This window comes from Antechinus flavipes, chromosome 1 (genome assembly GCF_016432865.1).
Source record: "Antechinus flavipes isolate AdamAnt ecotype Samford, QLD, Australia chromosome 1, AdamAnt_v2, whole genome shotgun sequence".
NCBI classification, from domain to species: domain Eukaryota; kingdom Metazoa; phylum Chordata; class Mammalia; order Dasyuromorphia; family Dasyuridae; genus Antechinus; species Antechinus flavipes.
Genome location: NC_067398.1, coordinates 712,702,993 through 712,718,084, shown reverse-complemented (window position 1 = coordinate 712,718,084; position 15,092 = coordinate 712,702,993). Strand labels below are relative to the sequence as shown.

The window sequence follows — 15,092 nt, the reverse complement described above, 5'->3', positions numbered from 1 at the left end:
TGAATTTATTTAGGACGTCTTATTCTGAAAATTGCCTCCCCCTCCCCTCCCCCTCACCGCAATCCTTCTCCAAACCTTTTATGGATGTTTTGAAAATTCAAGGCCGACTGAAAAGCAACTTAAACGATGGGACGGGAGGTGCTTTGGCCGGCCGGGAGTTAAAAACCGTAGTTGTTTTATTATGATTTTCCCCCCATCAGAATCTCTAAGGTTCCTGCCTCCTTATAGCATAGGTAGTAGAGTTTCCTTATGATTTTTTTTTCCCCATCAGAACCTCTAAGGTTCCTGCCTCTTTATAGCATGTGTGGTAGAGAACCATGTAACCTAAAGCTTTACAGGTGTTAATCAGGGGACATGTAAACAGATCAGTCTCGGGAACCTTTATGGGGCGGGGAGGGGGGGGCAGGAATCCAGCCCAGTCCCCAGAAGTACTCCTGATATTCTGTGGCTCTTTAATATTTCACCGCAGTAATAAACCTGTCTCTCAGACAAGCCAACCAGCATAACCCCCCCCCCCAGCCCAGCACACATCTGCAATTATCCATTTCCAATAAATATTAATAAAGGACAGAGACAATTTAAAGCCAGGGAGGTAAGGCGTCGTGCAAGATATCCCTTTCATCTGCCACTGGATTTTTGCAACTGCTTTTATTTTAAATAGCTAGAGCGCTGTTGAATATTTATTGCTATTATTGTTTCTATGATAATTACGTACATATACACGCACATATATGTATGTAAACTATATACTATAGAACACACATGTGTGTGTGTATACGTGTGCATATATATATGTATTCGACATACCCACATATGTGGAGGCTGCCCCTGAGGAGTCGCCTTCCTCAATATGAATTCATTTCCATTTCTCCTAAGTTCCCTTCAGAGCCGGCAAAGCAGAGGAAACATCAGCCGAGTGAAAGGTTCTCTTATTTTATTGAGATTTTTAGGAAAGGAGGGAGGCTGAATCTGTAAACTAATTTCTCTTTCGAGCAATGACATTCGCCGATCCCTGATATGATTTTGTTTGCCTGACAGAGGTATTTAAACTTCCACCAGGCCTCTGAACAGTTACTGAAAACGCCGCCGTTCTTGCCAAGAAGTTATGTGATATACTCTGCTGTTAGGAAATATACATCTTTAATAAATAATTCAGGCTGGATGGGCGGCAGGTCCTGAGGAAGGATTTCTCCCCCGATGGCCATTATGGGGAGGACTTGAGGAGGCCTCCGGTGGGGAGGCTGTTCCCGGCCCTTCACCTCCTCCGGCTTGGGGACCGGGCTCTTCCCGCTTCTCCTGTCCCTTCTCTGCTGCCGCGACGGTCCCCCGTATTATCTCCTCCGCCCGGGTCTCCCGTGGGCCCACCGTTCTGAAGGAGACTGCTCGGGGGCGCAGACTCGCCCTGCCGGGTCAGTTTGCTTCACCTGGGAAGTGAAAATACTGCGGCTCTTTTTGGTGAAGTCTGTACTCTGGGTGGGCGCGGGTGGGCTCGGGGAGCTCCCACCCCCATCATAGCATAAACCATCGGCCACAGTGGGAATTTATTGGCCTTTCAGAGGCAACCATGTGAACCGTGGCTACCATGCTGCTGTCCCTCCCTCTCCTCCTCCTTCTGTCAGCCTTCTTCCCCAGCTCCCATTCCCCAGCACCTCTTCCTCCCCAGAAGTGCAACTAGCCCAACTTTTCTTGTTTGGAGGCAGAATTTCAGCTCGCTGGGATGTTTATTCCGGGGATTTTTTCCGATTTTGGAGCCACTTGGGGTGGACGGATTCCTTGTGGAGATTGGGGTTTACTTGGATTGGCAGTTTTGAGTGCGTGATGGGGAAGATGGCCTGTGTGTGTGTGTGTGTGTGTGGGTGCTAGGGAGGGCGCGGGCTCTGCCCGGACCTGTTGCGTGCGGGTGACGAGGGCTGGGACGGCCAAGAAAAGGGCCTGTGGAGCCGACCAGAGTGGTGCAGCCGGGGCAGACACGAGCAGTCACCCAGAGGGAAGCGGTGTCTCCGTGTGATTCGCTAGGTGGAAGATGGAGACAGCCTCACATACACTCTGATTTCTAACAAATGATCGGGCTGTCGGCAGCAATCTACTTCCTGGTTATTTTTAGAAAGGGAGGGCAGGGAAGAAATTAGTGAGATCCAGACTCCATCGACGGCTCTGACCGAAAAGGGCTGAGTGTTGTGAGGCGTGTTATGAAAGGGAGAGGCTGGACAAAAATAGAGATTGTTTTATGAGATGGCTCCGGGGGCTCTCCTGGGCCAGGGGGTCTGCAGGGGGCTGCCGTATTTCAGAGAAGTGGATTCCATTCCGCTAGCCACCCCAGGACACCCCTTTGCCATAGAACATGTGTGTGTGTGGTTCTGTGTGGTTCTGTGGATCTGTTTGTGGTTCTGAGCAGCCCGATTCTTTGAGACCTTCCCCCGGTTTGGATCTCCTAGGGAAATGCCAGTTTGCCACCTTGGCAATGCCCGTTACTCGGGTCCTTTTGGGGCTTGCCGACAGTGCCGGATCCTTCTGCTTTTCCTGAGAGTTACTTATGGCCTCTGCTGTCCTTTCAGTAAGGGACCGAGTCTCCGTAGGATGACCCAGATAATGTCCCAATCCTAACCCCCAGTCGGCCCCCCTCCATCACCACGCTGGCGCTTGAGTTTTGATTAGAAGAGTTCTTTGAATGTACATATTTCTAAGGGCAAAACTTTTTTTTTTGTTGAGGATTGAGGGAAAAAAAAAAAAAAAGACCAGCCCGGCATAAACAGGGGACTGAATAAAGGTCAGTCCGTTTACTTTGGGGAGATTTTCGAAAAACACTATCCTCTTGGGGTATAATTATTCCAGGACATGCCTGGCTGCTTTGTTTAGAGAGGCTGTATTTTAATCAGCTGTTCATGAGCTTTGGGGTGACGAGGGGCTGCCCTGGACGTGACATCTGACCAGAGATGTTACAGAGAAGAAAAAACCCGGTGTTTCAGAACCTCCAGAGCCTCCCGGTGCCATCTACCAAGTGTATCTGTCCAGATGTGGCATTTTGGGCTCGATAAAAAATGTTTGTGTGCCCGAGGACGTTCTCTCAGGGTAGTCGGCAGCCCAGGTAGAGCAGGATGGTTCCGGGGTCGAAGGGGATGGCCTGGCCCCGCAGGCCAGAGAGCCCCGGGTGACTGGAGCAAGATCACATTTGGATCCTTCTCCTCCTTGGGATGGACCAAGGAGAGAACTTTCCAGCGCTATGGCAGAGACTTGCTGAGTGAAGGTTTAGTCTGCAGAGCTCCGATCCAAATGTCGTTTAAGTGGAAACCTGGGATTCAACAGCTGGTGAGCTTGGGGTGTTCATTTCAGCGAGCTCACCGGCTTTCATATTTCATTGAGAACATCGTAGGTGGTAGGGGACCATCTCTCTCCAGCGCTGCCCCCTCCCTTGCCCCCTGCCGCAATTTAAAACAAAACAGAGAAAAGATAGCTTGTGGGGTCGGTTCTCCTGATTGAAGAAGACAGAAACTCACGGTGGTGATGAGGTGTTCATATTTCCTTCCTTGCCGATATAATCAAATGTGTGCTTTATTTCCAGCCTCCATCTTGTCTCCTCTTTTTACGCTGCCCTTAGAAAATGTGTTGTTTCTGTGACATAACTGATTTCTGGTTGTGTGTGTGTGTGTGTGTGTGTGTATGTGTGTGTGTGTGTGACTGTGATTTCTGCTGCTTTGATTTCTCTCTTACTTTGCCAAGTGCTGGGATTTCTTTTAATTGATGGACCAATATGAAAATCAGATCTGCTTCTGGAAGCTAGCTGAAGGATCTAGTCAGTAAAGGTGATCCTGTGACTGAGTGGTTAAAGTTCTGTTGTTTGGAAAAGCCAGAAAAAGAGAGAGAAAGAAAGAGAAAGAGGGAGAGAGAGACAGAGAGAGAGAGAGAGAGAGAGAGAGAGAGAGAGAGAGAGAGAGAGAGAGAGAGAGAAGAGAGAGAGAGAGAAAGATAGAGAAAAAGAGAGAGAGAGAGACCCAGAAAAGAGGGGAAAGGGAATCAGCAGAAAGAAGGCAAAAGAGAAAGAGACAGATACATGGAATGAAGAGAGAATGAAAGAACAGAGTGAGACACAGGGAAAAAAAAAAGAAAAAGACAGACATTAGACACACAGTGAAAAAGGGAATGGTCAGAGAGACAGAAAGAGAAAAAAAAGGAAATGAGAAAGACATAGGGGCACACACACAAATATAAAGGAAGGGAGAAAGAGAATTCAGACATTAACAGAGAGAGAAGAGAACAGTGAGAGAAAATAGGAGGATAGAATCAAATAAGTACTCACAGAGATGGAGAGAGAAAAGAAAGTCAGAAAAACACAGAGACAGACAGACAGACGGATGTGGTGGGGGAGGGGAGAGTAGGAGAAATAGACCAGACAGATGGAGGGAGATGAGAAAGAGACAGAGAAATACAAAGAAAGACAGATGGAGATAGAGATAGACAGACAGATAGATGCTTGGATCAGGTCTCAGTTTTACACATGGTGGGGCTGGAGAAAATCACAACATTTATTCAGAGATCACCTAACTTTTCCCTGTCTCTGTAGAAAATCTGAATTGACTCTGGTGTTCTTATGGGGCCAAGGAGCTGGGCTCAATCTTCCCTCTCTCTACATCTTGGTGCAGTGTGTCTCCTGGAATTCCATCAAAAACAAAATGGCCTGGATATATGAGACTTTGGTATTTCTCTTTTCCTACTCCTCATGGGTAATAGTTTGCAATTCCCTCTCCCCACCCCCGACCATCTGAAAGAGGGTACTCTTTGAGTGAAAAAAAAAAAAAGATCTGACGTGAAGCTAACTTTCATTTGAAGTTAAAGCTCCATAAGAAATTGAGTCTCAAAGATGTGGTTTTTTGGGGGGGCCCCTTTTAGTCAGAGCTTCGGTTAGCTCTAGGCTGGCACAGAAAAGTTGTTTTCGAGAACTTTAAGCATCCCCCCAGGATCGTGGGGGGAGCGTTTGGCCCCTAGTTAGTGACTCACTCACCACCGTCTGCTGGTCTTGTCCCAGGGACCCTACGGTCGGTGCGGGGTCCCAAGTCGGGCCTTATAGCCATTACTCTTTTCCAAGGTCTGTGTCTTTAAACGTGAATATCCCAGAAATGGTGCTCAGTCGGGCTCTTTGGCGGGAATGTCTTCGATAGTGTGGGACTGAGAAAAGAGAAACACAAAAAGTTCCCAGGAGGCCCTGGTCTTTGTCCCCCTCTCCGGCTCTTAGGCGAGGCTACGGGGCGAATGAGCGGTGGATCTTTGGCTGGGAGTTTGTCAGAACTAGAACCTGAGGGGAAACGAGCTCTTTGGCCCAGTGAGCCCACTTGGACCAGATCCGGGCCGGGGTCCTTTCTGAGTGAAGGCCTGAGGCTTCTATCGGTTGTCACAGAAATGATGCTTACAGTGGGTCTGTGGGTGGCTCTTGCCGGTACGGAGGAGGGAGTGTGGTGAGGGCCACAGGTCGTGGGGAACGATACCTGTGATCGGAAACGACAGAAAACAAGAGCTCTTTTTGTTGGATTGTCCGGAATAGTTTGTCCTCCGTAATCTGCTTTTGGGGAGGGCGCTGTGGGGGAAGAGGGAACCCTAAGATTATCTTTATTAAATAACCCCCCTGGTCCCAGCAGTAGGGAGCCCGCACCCCGCCATAAATAAAGTTCTTTGTTTGGGGTGGGGCTGGTGGCAGCGGACGGGCCCTATCTATCTTCGGAAGCGGTGGTGACTCTGCCCCAAGATCTGAGCCGACGCGACCCCTTCCCATCCTCTACTGGGGTTTCTGTTCGGTCCTCTGCTTGTGTGGCTCTCCTGGTGGGACGCGGTTGCCCGGAGGGAAGGCATCCGATGGTGCCCTCGGTGGAGGTCTGCTAGTGCTCGGAGACTGTTTCTGTTTAGAGGGGGGCCGGGGTGGGGATGGTGGTGGGCCTGACTACAGGGCCCAGGAGAGGGGGGCCTTGGCTGCGTTCTTCATGAATAACTCCTCTCTTGCCAACTTGCTCGTGAGGGAGACCTCCGTGCCAGGAGGACAGGCTTCTGGTTTCTTACTCAAACCCCTGAGACGTTTACATATCAGAGGGAGCAGGGGAGGAAAAAAGCCTCCCCCGAAGAAGGGCGAATCGTCACCTGCTAACGAGCTGCCTCTGCCGTGATTTCCCAGCGTCGCCACGTTTCGTGGGCCGTGGGTTCTGGTTACCTTGGACGATGCCTTTGGTTTGTTCAGAAGTAGGCTCGCTCCCTTGGTTTGGTATCATCTTCCCATGTTAGGATTCCCTTCTCCCCCCCATGGTAATGGGGGAAAAGGAGGCAGAATGAAGAACTGTAGGAAGAGATGATTTTCTAAACTTCCAGGGAGCCTAAAAATGGATGGAAAGGAAGGGAAAGAGGAGGGAATCGGATTAGTCTCCTGCTTTTCCACCCTGCCTGGAGGTGTCGCCTCCCTCCCCCCCCAAAAAAAAATCATTGTCAATAAACCTTCTTCTCGATCATGGCAAGGCCTAAATCGGCTAAAAATAAACTGACCTCTTAAATGGCCTGGTATGTTGTTATTAGAGACCTCATTTTTTTTCATATTGAGGAAAGGAGGAGGCGGAGGTGATGGGGAAAGGTTTTAGACCAAATTTGGTTTGAAAGCAGGAACAATTTAATGATCCTTCTACCGCGAAAATGTCCAAATTGTTTTGTTTGTCTTAGCTAGTTGTCCATGAAACACAAATATACAGTCATGCAGAGGTTGAGCATGAAATTAATTTTTTTTTTTTTTTACCAAGAGTTTCCTCTCCCTGAAACTTGAGGGCTTCTTATACTGCAACAGCAAAGGGGTTTCTCCGTCTCCCTCAGTCAGTCTCCCCTCGGTATCTTTCCGTGAAATCCGGCTGGATTTTGCTTTAGAAGAGAGGCTTCCTGGACCTCCCTGTAAATCTCCCCCCTGGGAGTTAGTTAACACGAGCGTTTCTTTATTGTCTGCCTGGAGTGATAAGGAGTGGTCTGGATCAGGGTGGGTTGAGCTCGGAAGTGTGGGTAACCGCACAAAAGTACCCCCGTCCTAAATTCCTCCCTTCTGCCCCATCCCAGTTCCCCGGGTTCCCAGGACCGGCCCCGTCTGTTGCCCGAGGGAGGGAGGAGAGTGGGCTCCCCTTTTCGGAAGTGGCTCTCCAGTTCAGAAGCCCTTTGTGCTCATGGCCAAAGAAATGAAATTTCTCTCGCTTCTTCCTTTGTTCCTGGTTCAGAGAAAGTTTCAGGGCATAAATTATTAATCTGCTCGTAGCTATCTACAAAATGGCTACATGTCCATCTGGGTATTCCTGAGCATGCTGGAGATGGAGGGAAGGCAGGCTGGCCGGAAAGGGAGGACAGAGAAATAGAAGATGTCTGCTTGGAGGAGGAGGGATGGGGGGGCTCGCTCACGGTCTGTTCCGTGACACGTGGGCTCCGGGGGCACCTCGGTCACACCCGCCGACGGGGAGACTGTGACTCGGTCTCTCTTCCCGGTGGTCTCAAACGAGGAGAGAATGTCATTCTGAAGGACTCCCCCTGCCACTCTCTGGTTCCCATAACGAGGACAACGTCGGGGTTTTATTGTGTTGTTGTTGCTTTTTGAGGAGGGGCAGAGGGAAGCGTGTTTGGTGACAATGGGCCCGGGTCAGAGGCTCTCCCCAAAGCTTCTCCCGTTGTTGTTGCTTTTTCAGCATATTTTAAACGGGTTCATCCAGAAGACCCGCTTTCTCTTCAGGAAGAAGGTGGGGGAGCCAGACTGTCGGGTCGAGTCAGACAGAAATGAACTTCCCCGTGCTGAGAAAACACCCATTTGGCGAGATGGCGCTACAATTACTTTTTTTTATGTGGGCCTATTAAGTGTAATGGAGGTTTGGTGCCCGGCCTTAAATTCGGAAGGGTCTTTATCTAAGCCCTTAAAACAGAAGTCGTTTCCTGTAATTACAAGACGGGCACAAGCCAGGCCAGTAAATCTGACTGGTGGAGCAGGGTGGGAAAGGAAAAGGGGGCACCTGTTACCTGTGGGCACCGTAAAATGAGCCTATTTCCAGGGTCCTGGTTTGAAGCTTGCCCCGCCGGGCCCAGAGAAGCCAAGGGAGCCCCGAGGGGGAGGTGGGTGAACCGAGAGGTTTGGGTGCTGGGGTCTTGAGAGGGGGCTGTTGCTGGAGGTAATGAGCCCCCCCTTGCTCTCTAAGCGCAGGCTGGACGACCACGGTGTTTGGTTTGGAATATAGGTTGAGTCAGACGGCGGCTGAGACGCTCGTGATTCTGGTGGGCTCGTGTCTCTCGGTCGGACGGACTTGGCCAGCCAGTTTGCTGGAGGAGTCCACAGAGAGAATTAGGGGTTTTTTTTTGAGCTAGAGAGCAACGTACGTGCAGATAGTGTTTTGAAACTTCTGGAATTCTGGCAGAATTGGAGGCATTCAGAAGTGATGGCTTTCCAGGCTGGTATCCCATCGAAGGGAGGGTCCGGTCTGGCAACTGCGGAAAGTGCTACTTCTCCACGGGACGTGTTTCTGCTTCTGGGCCTGGCCCCGGGAAGGCCGGGGCACCCAAGCTTGGGACCAGTTTGTTGAAAGCAGTCTTGTTTAACTCATACTAAGGTTTTTTTTTCCCTCTCTCTCTCTTCTTTTTCTTTTTGTTTTCCTTTCAGAGAGAAGGTTTACAGGGGGGTGGGGGGAAAAACGTCGCTGAATTGGGGAAATCTCCGTCCGACGTGTTTGTTTGATTGCTTAAAAAAGATTTTGTTTTCCTGGATTGCTTTTCATTCTTTCCACGTAGGATAGAAAGTGGAAGGTTCCCAAACCGTGGCAGTAGTGGAGATATGATTCGTGTGTGTGTGTGTGTGTGTGTGTGTGTGTGTGTGCACGCGCACTCATGCTCCTTGGTCAGTGGAGAACAACATCTGTCTGTGTCCACGGTTTCTTAGCTGATCAAGGGATCAGAAAAATCTGGCTAAAACTTAAACCATTTTATTCCCTTTTCACTCTGTTCTCCAACATGTTCCCAGAGGTCTCCCAGTGGTATTTGTTTTGTCCTTTAAAAAGAGAGAGAGAGAGAGAGAGAAGAAGCGTATTCTGTCTTTCCTCCCAAGTCCCTGTTGGAATAGATTTTAAGGAGTTATTTATTCAAAGTGCTTGAAGACCACTCCAGCCCTCAGCTATCGGGCAGCCCCCAGTACTAATGGCAGCGGGGCCTATTACGGAGCCGTGAAAGAATATTGTAAATGGCTTATGCAGAAAAACCATTTAGATAAAAATGCAATCTTCCCCTCCACATCGAGGGCCAGGAATTAATAGCACATCCTTTCTAAATGGGTATTTTTATATTATATTTTTACCCTAATGAAATTCTTTCCCCAAACAGGAGCGGGTTTCATTGGAAACTTTGGAGGGAAATTGATCTGTTTTTATCCCTTCGAAACCAGTGTCCCAGTTTCTGGAGCTTCCTCTGCCCCCTCCTCTCCCCTCCCCTCTTCACGGGTCTTGTTAACTTCTCCTGAGCAAAAGCTCACGAGAGACTCGTTCTCTAACTCGGGGGAAGCGGCTGACACTGGGGCCGGCTAAGGAAGTGGCTTGATTTTCACACAATTCGGTTTTCTTTTCCCCCTTCAGGATGTGGTTTTACGGGATGATTACCCATTTCAGAAAACAGGGTAAATAGAGGTGGGAGCCCGGCTGTCTCTTTGGAGAGGATGCTGGCCCTGGCCCAGAGCTACCTGGTCCAGTCCTGCTTGACCCCTGTGGGTCAGTCCCTTGACCTTTCTGAGCCCCGTTTCCCTCAGCTAGGGACTAGGTGGTCTCTGAGGTTCCTTCCGGCTCTGGATCCTGGGATATCCTGAAGTCACTTTGTTTCCTTGGAGGCTCATTTTTTCCATCTTTAAAATAAGGGAGGGTACTTGAGATAGTCTCTTTTTTTCTCTAAAGCCTGGGTTTCCCTGAGATGATATATGGAAGATATATTTAAATATTATCCATGTAAGTTTTAATGAATTTACTTTTGAGTCACCTTAGAGACTCAGTTTCTTTATCTGTAAAACAGGGGTGACCGTCCCGGGCCTAAGATTGCACGATTCACTGAGAGTCGGGGCCATTACAAGAGATTATTGATATTATTGTGAAGAGACGATGGGGCCTACTGGTTAGAGAGTCTGGCTCGACCAGGGTCACTTAACTTGTCAATGCTCCTTGGCAACTCTCTTAAGACTCTTAAGTTGCAGAGAAGGTACCAACCTTTAACGATGGAGAGCGTCTCCTTCTGAGAAGTTCCCTACCCCAAATGAAATGAGAGATCCAAACCCAATAATCACTGTTACTTTTAGCCCCCCCCCATCTCCACCAAGGTGGATGGTGCAGGTTGTGGCCCGGTTCTTTTGGGCCCCTCCTGGCGGGCTCCTCCGACGTCCCGCAGAAGCCACGTTTTCTTCCCTTTGTCGTTCCCTCCCCGTTCTGCTTTGACATCAATGCTGGGCCGGCCGCCATCCTTCTCCCAAACCCTGGGCACAGATGGGCTTCCAACCAGAGCACATATGTTGCCATTATCTGAAAGATTCCTATTCAGAACAGCCTCCTCGTCATGGGTCCCAACCTCCCGGGGACGGGCCTTGTCCGTTGCTCTCGCAAGGTGAGGTTTTTCAAGAAAAGAACAGGACCTGACAATAGCTCCCTCGCAGAGGCCATTGGCAGACGGAGAGATTTTCCAGATCTTTGCCTGGATTTCCTTCCCCCGAGGCACATTTGTCCTTTCAGGGAATTTTTGTTGTTGTCATCGGTGGGCAATAGTTTGTGCTGATACCCGCCACTAACTCATAACAGGATCTGAGGCTGGAAGGGGGCCTTCCAATCTCTTCACAGCAAAGCACAGTGAGACCCGTGGACATGAAATCACTTTTCCAGAGTCTTATGGGTAGTAAATGGAAGAGCTTGGATAGGAAAGGTCCTCCACCCTTCAGATCAGAGTGTTCCAGATGGAAGGGTCTTCAGAACAGAAAACGTCAGAGCGGGAAGGAACCTTAAAATGTAGAACGTCAGAACTAGAAAGAGCCTTGGAACAGAGAATGTCAGAATGGAAGTTTTTAAGAGACAATTTGGTCAGTGGAAAGAATATTGACTTTGGAGTCATATGTTAAAATCTCAGCTCTGCCTGGGTGACTTTGGGCAGCTCACCCAAATTCTCTGGGCCTGAAACCAACCGTAAAATGAGGAGCTCAGACCAGCTAGCCACTAGGGTGTCTTTTGGGGGATCCTTGGTCCTACCAATTATGGGCACCACCCATGGGAGCAACCTCAGAATAGAGAGTATCAGAGCTGGGAGGGCCCTTAGAATCGAAAAGATCAGTTTGGAGGGGTATCAGAATAGAGAGTATCAGAGCTGGGAGGGCCCTTAGAACATAGAATCTCAGAGTTGGAGAAGTATTAGAACAGAGCGTATCAGAGCCGAGAGGATCTTTAGAACATAGAATATCAGAGTTACAGCTGGGAGGGCCCTTAGAATATAAAATAGCAGAACTGGGAGGGGTATTACAGTAGAGAGTATCAGAGTCGGGAAGGCCTTTAGAGCATAAAGTATCAGAGCTGGGAGGGTTATTAGAACAGAGAACCTCAGGGCTGAAAGTCTTTAGAACAGGATATCAGAGCTGGGAGGGTTATAAGAACAGAGAACCTCAGGGCTGAGAGAGTCTTTAGAACAGACTATCAGAGTTGAGGAGGGTATTTGAATAGGGAAAGTCAGAGCTGAGATGAGTTTAGAACAGAGAATAGCAGGACTGGTAGAATTGTTAAACTGAGAGGGGCCTTCAAACTTAAATCATGAAATGTCAAAAGATCAGAGAATCCTTAGAAATGATTGAATCTAAGTCTCTCAATTTGCTGAGGTTCCAGAGAGAGAGAACTCACTTGTGGGAAGTCCCACGTCTTACTGACAGCAGAGCCGGGACCCAGACCCAAGACCCTTTTCCTCCAATTCCCCGTTATGTCACATTACTCTGGGGCTGCGGTGGCTGAGCATAAATGCAGGCCTGCACCAGGGCCTGGAGCCTTTATTCTCAGCCCCTTATAAAGGGCCTGAGACCCTTGGAGGAAAGGTGTGATGATTACAGAAGCAGGGCTAATAATAATTCTCAATGAATCATAACATGCTAGGCCTGGAAGGGAGCTCAGAGATTGCTGTTCCAACCTCTCATTTCAAAAAGGAGAAATCCGAGATTCCGAGAGGAAATCAGCTTTCCAAGGTCACACAAATGCCCCCGAGGCTCTTAACTCCCCTTGACACAGGCGGGGCGGATGATATAACCCCCATGTCATGGGGGAGGATACCCCAAACCCAGGGAGATAAAGGCACCTGCCCAATGTCAGCCAGCCTGTTTAGACAGAGGGGGGACTCCAGCTCAAGGTCTCCCGGCTCCCAAGGCCTTCATGATATTAGGCACAAGATAACAGGCCCCCGTGGAGGGACACATGCAGAGCCAGCCCTCCGACGCCGCTGTGTAGGGGTAAGGAGCCGGGCTCTGCCTCCTGGGCTGGGGGGAGGCAGGTTAGCGTTCTGTGGCTCTCTTTTCTTTTCAGACAGACCCCAATATGCAGCTGCCTTTGACTCTGGCTCCTTGGAGTCACGGGTCAGCGCCTGCTGTATGGGAGTGCCGGGGTCTTTTCTCTTCCCCCTGACAGCTTTCCCTCAGATTCGAAGGAACGCTTCCCTGATCCGAGTGAGTAATGGTCACTCTTCCGCATATGGCGGCGTTCAGAGATGAGCAGGCGCACTCGGGGCCTCTGAGGCTCGGCGTGGGCCGTAAACTCTCCCCATCCTCCGTCAATAAAAAAATGAAACCCCGACTCAAATACCTCCCCCCCTCCAAGAAGGCAGGCTCTGGATGGTATAAAGGCAAGCAGTTTGGAGGGAGGGGGTTGGGGAGAAAGGAAGCCCTTTCCAAGAAATCTCCCCTTCTTGAATAGGCGGGTTTTGTTCAGCCAGCCAGAAGCACACCGACGGTTAGCTAGCCAGAGAAAGCCTGTGCTCTTAGCCACCAGGCAGGAGGGAAGCGTCAGCTCTGGAATAATTAGCTGTGAAGTGAGTCAGCTGGGAGAAGTTTTGCCTTACGTGGTTCCCCTCTACCTCTAGTTGTTTATTTTTACGGTTTCTGTATTAAATAGACTGGGAAGTGATTTCCTTATTTCCCTAAGCATTGTTCTCTGGAGCGGGTAAGAGTATACAGTACTGAGAACGGAGGGCCCTGTGGGAAGGGAGCGAGTCTGTGCTGCCAGACAAAGAGGGGTTTCTCTCTGCAACTCAGTCCTCTGGGAAGATTGGCCTCTTGGGCCCCTGCAGGTGGCTTCTGGGGGCCCCTCGAGGTGGTTTCTGGGGGCCCCTTGAGGTAGTTTCTGGGGGCTCCTCGAGGTGGCTTCTGAGCCCCTCGAGGCTGCTTCTGGGGACCCCTCAAGGTGGTGACTTCTGGGGGCCCCTTGAGGTGGCTTCTGGGGACCCCTCGAGGTGGTGGCTTCTGGGGGCCCCTTGAGGTGGCTTCTGGGGGCCCCTTGAGGTGGCTTCTGGCAGCCTAACCCACTGTGATACCCATATAGAGATGTCCTTGCATGTACCGTCATGGTTAATTCTCCCATTCTTACTCCCCACATGTAGCCATCCCTCTTCCAACTCTCCGCACTGGTTCCCCTTTGGGCTGAAAAACAACTGATTCCCTCTGTGAGCTGTTGAATCCCTTCACTAAATTGGTCAAGGGGCCGCAAGAACTTGAGAATCACAAAGTGGGCAGGGGATTTGAGAAATCATAGCATGGCCCTCTGAGTGTGGGATCAGAGAGCTTCCGTCCTAACTCTGCCACTAACTGTCTTCTACTCCTGGCCTCAGTTTCCTGATCTGTAAAATGAAAATATCGAACTAAATAACCTGTAGGGTCCCATTCAAATCCAGATTTAGAATGCTGCACAATAGATAAAAAATGGGATGGTTGTTAGGGATATCAGGGAAGGATTTTGAAATTTACAAAGCAATTTAAAAAATAACAATAGTTTTTTATTTTTCCATAGTTTTCAACATTTACCCTTGCAAAATCTTGTGTTCCAAATTTTTCTCTCCCCTCCCCTCAGCAAGTAATCCAATATAGGTTAAACACGAGCAGTTCTTCCAAACATATTTTCGCATTTGTCATGCTGCGCGAGAAAAATCAGATCAAAAAGGGAAAAAACCAGGAGAAAGGAAAAAAAAAACAACCAACCAACCAACGACAACAAAAAGATGAAAACACTATACTTTGATCCACAGACAGTCTCCATATTTCTCTCTCTGGATGCAAATGGCATTTTCCAGCCAAAGACGATTGGAAAGTGTTGCATCACCGCACTGCTGAGAACAACTAAATGTATCAGAGTGGATCGTTGTTTAATCTTGTTACTATGTACACTGTTCTCTTGGTTCTGCTCATTTCCCTCAGCATCAGTTCCTGTCAGTCTCTCCAGGCTTCTCTGAAATCCTCCTGCTGGTCGTTTCTTACAGAACAATAATATTCCCAAACATTCATATACCGTAACTTATTCAGCCGTTCTCCCGCCGATGGGCAGCCAGTCACTTTCCAGTTCCTTGACACTACAAAAAGGGGCCGCCACAAACATTTTTGCGCGCGTGGGTCCTTTTCCTTTTCTGAGCGCTTTGGGAGACAGAGCCAGTCGTGACACTGCTGAATCGGAGAATAGGCACAGTTCCCAAGCTCTTTTTAGATTTCTTCTCATTCTAGCATCACAGCGGCCTAGGGCTGGCGGGCAAGAGTATTATTTCTTGTTGGTGGAGGGACTTCTTTAGGGTCACTGATTTGTAATTGTCAGAGGCAAGATTTGAACCTGAGTCTTTCTGATTGCTTCCAGCAGGAAATCTCTGTTGTGCTGCCTCTAATCTATCTATCTCAGCTTAAGTGTTTGGTTTTCTGGGGTAGGGGCGGCCAGATTTTGAGCTTTGTTGTTTCTGGGGAAAGGAGAGCCAAGCTCTCTCATTCTGTGTGCTAAGGTTCATACCTGCTCTGGCATCCCCTGTTCTAAGCTCCCTCCCAGCCCTGACATCCCTTGTTCTAAGCCCCCTCCCAGCTTTGACATCCCCTATTC

At 49.3% G+C, this 15,092-nt stretch overlaps 1 protein-coding gene and 1 long non-coding RNA gene across 2 annotated transcripts in view; both read left to right on the top strand.

The window, feature by feature from the left end:
- MN1 (MN1 proto-oncogene, transcriptional regulator) overlaps positions 1 to 15,092 on the top strand; it is a 62,050-nt gene that overhangs the window by 9,293 nt on the left and 37,665 nt on the right.
- Positions 13,341 to 14,210, top strand: LOC127545628 (uncharacterized). The gene is made up of 2 exons (XR_007949697.1): positions 13,341 to 13,473; positions 13,523 to 14,210. It is a non-coding gene; the product is annotated as an uncharacterized LOC127545628 (long non-coding RNA).